This window comes from Panthera uncia, chromosome D2 (genome assembly GCF_023721935.1).
Source record: "Panthera uncia isolate 11264 chromosome D2, Puncia_PCG_1.0, whole genome shotgun sequence".
Taxonomy (NCBI): Eukaryota; Metazoa; Chordata; class Mammalia; order Carnivora; family Felidae; genus Panthera; species Panthera uncia.
The window spans coordinates 73,545,045-73,551,680 of NC_064818.1; positions in this window are offsets into that span (position 1 = coordinate 73,545,045).

The following is a 6,636-nucleotide window of genomic DNA, read 5'->3' on the forward strand; positions in this document are numbered from 1 at the left end:
AGCTCTCCAATCTTGACTCCCATCTTTACCAGGCCTTCTCCCCATATGTCTCTGTGTCCAAATTTTCCTCTTATAAGGATACTGGTCATCATATTAGGGCCTGCCTAATCCAGTATGATGTCATCTTGAGTCCACCTACAAACTGTAAGGTCACATTCTGAGGTTCCTGGTGGATATGAATTTTGGGGGGAACACTATCCAACCTAGTACAGCCGTTCAGCTTGGACTCGCCAAGAATGGAGAAGAAGCAAATGGTAAAGGAGGGCTTAACCTTACGGTTATGCACAGGCCTTGGGATCAGACAGACTTGGTTTCAAACCCTGGCTCTCCCTGCTGGTCAGCTGTGTAAATGGGGGCCAGTTAGTCAACATTTCTAAGCCAATTTCTCATCTGTGCAATGGGTTTAATGCCTGTTAGGTTTGCTGGGCAAAATAAATAAGATCAGATCCTGACCTGCTTAGCACAGCACTTGATATGTTAAAAATTCAGCTTTCGGGGTACCTGGCTGGCTTAGTCAGTGGAGCATGTGACTCTTTTTTTTTTTTTTTTAAGTTTATTTATTTATTTTGAGAGAGACAGAGACAGCACAAGTAGGGGAGGGGCAGAGAGAGAGAGAGGGAGAGAGAGAGAGAATCCCAAGCTCAGGGCTTAAATTCATGAAACTGTGAGATCATGACCTGAACTGAAGCCAGAGTCGGAAGTCCAACTGACCGAGCCACACAAGCGCCCCGATCATGTGACTCTTGATCTTGGAGTTGTAAGTTTCAGCCCCACATTGGGTGTAAAGAGTACTTAAAAAATAAAATCTGGGGCGCCTGGGTGGCTCTGTCGGTTGAGCGTCCGGCTTCGGCTCAGGTCATGAGCTCACAGTTTGTGGGTTCAAGCCCCATACTGGGCTCTGTGCTGACAGCTTAGAGCCTGGAGCCTGCTTCGGATTCTGTGTCTCCCTCTCTCTCTGCTCCTCTCCCGCTCATGCTCTGTCTCCCTGTCTCCTTCAAATATAAATAAAAACATTACAAAAATAAAATAAAATAAAATAAAATAAAATAAAATAAAATAAAATCTGGGGGCTCCTGGGTGGCTCAATCAGTTAAGTGTCCGACTTTTGATTTGGGCTCAGGTCATGATCTCACAGTCGTGGGATCGAGCCCCAGCTCTGGCTCCACTCTGCGTGCAGCGTGCTTGGGATTCTTTCTCTCCTTCTGCCCCCCTCCCCCACCCATGTTCTCTCTCTCTCTCTCTCTCTCTCTCTCGCAAATAAAATAAATTCAAAAATTTTTAACCTATTTATTTTTTAAAGTTTATTTATTTGAGAAGGAAAGAGAAAAAGAGAGAGAACAAGTGAGAGAGGGGCAGAGAGAGAAGGGGATAGAGGGTCCCAAGCGGGCTCTGTGCTATCAGCAGAGAGTTCAATGTGGGGCCCGAATTCATGAACTGCGAGCTCATGACCTGAGCTGAAATAGGACATGTAACTGACTGAGCCACCCAGGCTTATTTTTTAAAAAATGAAGTCTTTTTTTGTTTGTTAAGTTTATTGATTTATTTTGAGAGAGAGAATGTGTGTGCATGAGTGAGGGAGGGGCAGGGAAAGAGAGGGAGAGAAAGAATCTCAAGCAGGTTCCACATTGTCAGCACAGAGCCTGATGTGGGGCTTGGTCCCACGACCCTGGGATTGTGACCTGAGCCAAAATCAAGAGTCAGATGATTAACTGACTGAGCCACCCAGGCACCCCCAAAATAACATCTTTTAAAAAGTTTAACTTTTGATGCTCGAGTCCCCATTTCCATGGCTTCTTCAATCCTTTCAGGAGAGTATGAAAATAAAGAGCAGAACAGCATAGTTTATGATGAAAGGCCCAGACCCCTGGTACAGAACGTACTCGCCATAGGAGGTCAGAGGGCACAGGGCAGCTGGACTTGAGCAGGTGGACTTTAACTTTTAATAACAAACAGATGTAAGGTTAGTGCTGAAATTTAAAATTCTCCGGCTAAGCCATACAGTTGGCCCTTGAACAGCATGGGAGTTCGGGGTACTTGCCCCTGCTAGGTATGTAACTGTGTATAACTTTTGACTCCCCCAAAACGTAGCTATGAATAGCCTACTGTTGACCAGAAGCCTTACTGATAAGCTAAACAGTCAATTAACACGTATTTTTTATGTCGTATGTATTCCATACTATAATTCTTACAATGCAGTGAGCTAGAGAAAAGAAAATGTTAAGAAAATCATAAGGAAGAGAAAATACATATACAATCCTGTACTGTGTCTGCTGAAAAAAATCCGTGTCTAACTAGACCCAGGCAGTTCAAACCCATGCTGTTCAAGAGCCAACTGTATCCGTTTTTTCCCCTCCCCCTCCGCCCAGGTATATTTTTAGAGCCTGCCATCAAGGCCTTTATAGCATCTTCTATTCCCTCTCTGCTCTAACACCTACTGCCTGTGGCTTCTCTCCCCTGATGCACTTGGCCATCAGGACATTTGAGAGAGGTCACAGCTTCCATCTAGGTGTCCCTGGCTTTCCTCGTCTAGGCTGCCCACAGCAGAAGGGTCACACTGGGAGGGGTTGACTGGTAAAGCTGTGCGTGGCTGCATGAGTTGATTTCTGATAACATCCCAACAGCCAACAAAAATGATCTGGGATGATCAGCACTGCACAGATCAGGGAGAACTGGCTGTTCTCTTATGCCGGCCCATGTGTTCCATTAGAAATGGATTAAATTGTTCAGACACTGAAATCTTCTAGGTGACATTTGCATTTGGAACTCACCCTTATAGCCAGCCGTGAGCCTACCCTCTGTGACCTGTGCCGTGAGTCAGGCAGGCCCGGCCCGGCCCGGCCTGGTCATCCAGGGGCCTGACTTGTGCTCTGCCACAGCAGGCTGGTTGCTGTTCTTGTTTTCTCAGCACTGAGAAAAACTTTGTTTCTGAATTGTAGCTTTTTAAATGTTTTCCTTGGTGACTGGTAGGTCTAAGCCATGATCCACTTATATTTACTGAGTGCCTGGTTAGTAGCGTGGGCTCTAGAATCAACTGCCTGAATTCAAACCCCACATTTACAAATCATGAGCTTTGTGACACTGAGCAACTTACCTAAGCAGCTCTAAACCTTAACTGCTTCATCTGCAAAGGGAGAATCATAATAATACCCTCCCGTAGGGCTGTGGAGAGGTCTGTTCCAGGTTTGGTTCCTCTGAAGCAGACTGAGACAGAAGTTAGTGAGCAGGGCTTCTTGAGGGAGTCCTTTTAAGAGCAACCCCTGTAAAAGGGAGAGCAGGAAGCAGGAATGGGCAGAGAGAGCTGAGCTCTGATGCAGTCCCAAGGAAAGTGGCAAGCAATCCAGAGAACACTCTGGAAATGGGAGAGCTTGTTAGCCCTACCCTGAGTTGAACCAAAAAGGGCAGGGCCCTAAGGCCCCTCAGTAGATCAGTCCCTGGATGCAGTTTTCGTCAGCTAAGCCAGTCCCCAGAGGACAAATGAGATCTGTCTTCCTGTAGTATTCTCAGCATCTGGGGGAATACGTTCTTCATTCCTGAAAGGGGACCGCAGCCTCCCCAACAAACGTTAGATGAGATGACCCACACGAAGCTCGTAACGCCACGACCGGCCTGCAGTAAATACTTAGTAAGTGGCAGCCATTACATTTACTGTTGTTTTTGTAACTGTTATTTGCCAGGCACTGTACCAGAGGCTGGGACACAGTGGCTATTAGGATTCTGCTTCTGCCCTCCAGAAACTCAATCCATAGGCAGACCAGACCAGCAAATGGGCATTTGCGGCACAGTGCGCTTGGTAGGCCAGCACAGGACTCGTAGAAGAGCATGTGGAAGGGACACGTGACCCAGACAGGGAGAGGGAAGGAAGAGTGATGCCAAAGGTGATACCTGGAGACGAAGAGGAGTCAGCCAGGCAAGGGACTTGCAGGTGCTGGGGGTGGGGAAGAAGGTGGAGCAAGCAGCGGGTGCAGATGGGGGAAGCGTGTGCCTGGTACAGTTCAGCTCGGCCGGGGTGGAGTGTGCACCAGGGAGCGGGGGAAGAGAGGTTTGTGTACACCAGGCCAAGGAGTGTGGACGTGGATACAGACATGGCAATGGGAGCCATGAGATCATGCTAATCAGAGGAACTACATGGTCCATTCGTGCTTGAACAAGATCACCCTGGCTGCCATGTGGGCAAGGGATTGGACCTGGACAAAATGAGAGGTCACCGCCTGGGTCCAGATGAGACATTAGGGTGACCTGGGCCATACCGGTGGTACTGAGGAAATATTGCACAGAGTCAAGGGATATTGAGGAGGTGGAATCTATAGGTTTGGTGATGACCGGGTGGTAAGAGAGCAAGAGGACCATTGCTTAAGCTTCTGACCTGGGCAATCCACAGAAGCCCTGGTGTCTTAGTCCATTCAGGCTGCTATAACAGAATACCAGAGACTGGGTGGCTTATAACCAACAGAAATTTATTTCTCACCGTTCTGGAGGATGAGAAGTCTAAGATCAAGGCGTCAGCAGAGCTGGTGTCTGGTTCATAGACAGCCACCTTCTCACTCGGTCCTTTTGTGCTGACAGAGGAGCAGGGAGCTCTCTAGGGTCTCTCTCTCTCTCTCTCTCTCTCTCTCTCTTTAAAGTTTATTTATTTGTTTTGAGAGAGAGAGAAAGAGAGAGAATCCCAAGCAGGCTCCATACCGTCAGTGCAGAGCCTGATGCGGGGCTCAAACCCACGAACCATGATATCATAACCTGAGCCAAAGTTGGATGCATAACTGACTGAGCCACCAAGGTGTGCCTCTGGGGTCTCCTTTATAAGTGTACTAACCTACTACCCCCATCTATGAGAGTTTCCCCTTCATGACCTAATCATTTCCCAAAGGTCCACCTTCAAATAGCATCACATTGGGGAATAGGTTTCAACATATGAATTTTGGAGGAACACAAAGATTCAGTCTATAGAAACTAGGGAACTAATGTCCTAACATCTAGGGGAAAAAAAACGCCACCATGGACAAACTCCTTGTTATTTTGAATGATTCGAGAGCTTCTTTGAGCCGGCTCACCAAGACCTATGACTCCATTTTAGACCCATTTGAAGCCCCTGATGGAGTACAAGTCTCAGAAACAACTAAATTAATCCCAGAGGAAAGCTGCTTCCTCTCTGCTTCTTGCTTAACAACAACAACAACAACAACAACAACAACAACAAAGCCAGTAAATAATGCTCTCAGTGTTTAAACTGTCACTGTAATGCAAAGCAAATTGAGCCAAGGAAAAAGAAATACAAACTCACTTTAAATCCACTTTGGATTCAATCTTCAATAAACATCAATATTTATTAAACTCTGAGCCCAGCCCTGTGCTGAAAGCTTCGAATATAAGGATAAAGTAGACACTGACCAGTAAACTTGAGGGTCCAGCTCCTTCAATAGTAATATTTTGTACGGTAAACTGATGCACTGGCGTTTGGGTTTATACATTCATCTCTTATGTGTTTGGTGACTTGAGTCAGTCCCTGGGCCTTACTCACTTCAGAGTTTTCACAAAGCTGGGTTTTGGATTTCAAAGCTGCCAACCAGACCCATGCAAGTGGGAATCATTCCAATGGAAATGATCAGGAGGCCTCTCTTGACTTTGTCCCAAAAGGAGTAATTTGAGGCAGGGAGAGAGATTCCAGGATCTTCTCTGAATTCGAGTTGAAAAATTAGGCCCGAAAAAAAAAGAAAAGAAAAGAAAAAGAAAAATTAGGCCCAATATTAGCCCAAAGTGATAAAAAACGAAATTCAACCAAGTAAATTTGAAGAGCTGATTGACTTTATTAAAAGATTCATGAATCAGGCAACATCCCATCTAGCAAATATAGAGATGCTTTGAGGAGTTGTACAAAATGGAAAGTTTTTATAAGAAGGAGGGTGGGGCAAGAAAGAAGCCAAAAAAAAAAAAAAAAAAAAAAATATTTCAAACATGATCATCTTCCCATAGGAGGAAGGGCGGGGGGGGGGGGGTCTTATGATTCAGATGACTTCATCTTTGAGGGACAGAGAAGCCCCAAGTGACAGATTGCTTCATTGTGCTTATCAGAAAATTCCTGATTGACAGGTTTAGGCTTATATTTCTGGGGGAACGTTGAAACTGAAATTAGGTTAGGTATTAAACCCTGGTTTGGTGACTTGGCCCAAACAATGTCATTTTGCGCCTGTGGTTTTCTTTTTAATGAGAGCAACTTCTCCAAATATTTCTGGGGAGGGGGATGAGTCTGCCTAAGAATCTGAAACGGGGTCGCCTAGGTGGCTCAGTTGGTTGAGTGTCAGACTTCCACTCAGGTCATAGTGCCAGGTTTGTGGGTTCGAGCCCTGGGACCAGCTCTGTGCTGACAGCTCAGAGCCTGAAGTCTGCTTTGAATTCTGTCTACCTCTCTCTCTCTCTGCCCCTCCCCCGCTTGCGTGAGTGCGCTGTCTCTCTCTCTCTTTCAAAACTAAACATTTAAACAATTAAAAAAAAAAACCTGAAACGGAACCTTCCCCAAATTCTCCCTCTGGGAGCACATTCCCTCCCAGGGAATTGCTTGGTTTAGTTCACAAAAGCCGCCAGCACTGAAGCAACCAAACAATTTTTCATGATTGGATTTGGTCCCTACCTCCCAAATGAAAG